The sequence below is a fragment of the Parasteatoda tepidariorum genome, chromosome X1 (assembly GCF_043381705.1).
Source record: "Parasteatoda tepidariorum isolate YZ-2023 chromosome X1, CAS_Ptep_4.0, whole genome shotgun sequence".
NCBI lineage: Eukaryota > Metazoa > Arthropoda > Arachnida > Araneae > Theridiidae > Parasteatoda > Parasteatoda tepidariorum.
The window spans coordinates 13645327-13645922 of record NC_092214.1 but is presented as its reverse complement, the minus strand read 5'-3'; positions in this window follow the sequence as shown (position 1 = coordinate 13645922).

The window sequence follows — 596 nt, the reverse complement described above, 5'->3', positions numbered from 1 at the left end:
ACCTCTGGGGGTACTGGATTGGAGATCGATCGTTCTCTGATTCAGGTCAAAATTACGACCTGTGGATGAATGAATGGATGTATGAATGGGTCCGCCCTATAAGCAGGTGCGACGTGCGGTATGGCAGAAGTCGAATTCATGGCCATAGATGGCGCCACTGAAAAACAAGAAACGCACACTCTGCCTTAAATTTGCTCGGTTTCACCAAGCAGGCTTGCCCGTGTGGCAAGTGGCATTAGAAACAACAACAACGTTCTAACAATGTTCCAATTATTTCAGAAATTTTGTGACAAATCTCCCACAAAAATTCCCGTGTTTTTTCGGAGAAAATACATTCTTGTGTCTAGTTTTCTAACTCCCAGATTAAAAACTTATACGAATTATAATAATCTAAATCCAACTCCTAAATGTGAAAAAGCTTTGCTTGAATTATTATGTGGTAGCAACTTTATGAGAACCACAGTCCAAAACGTTTTATATTTTTTTGTTTTTTGCCTAAAATTTTCATGCCCTCATCATTGAAAATTAGTATCAATACAGACAAAAATTAAGTTACTCTTGGGAAATATTGCTTCCAGGGAAATTTGAAAACTAAC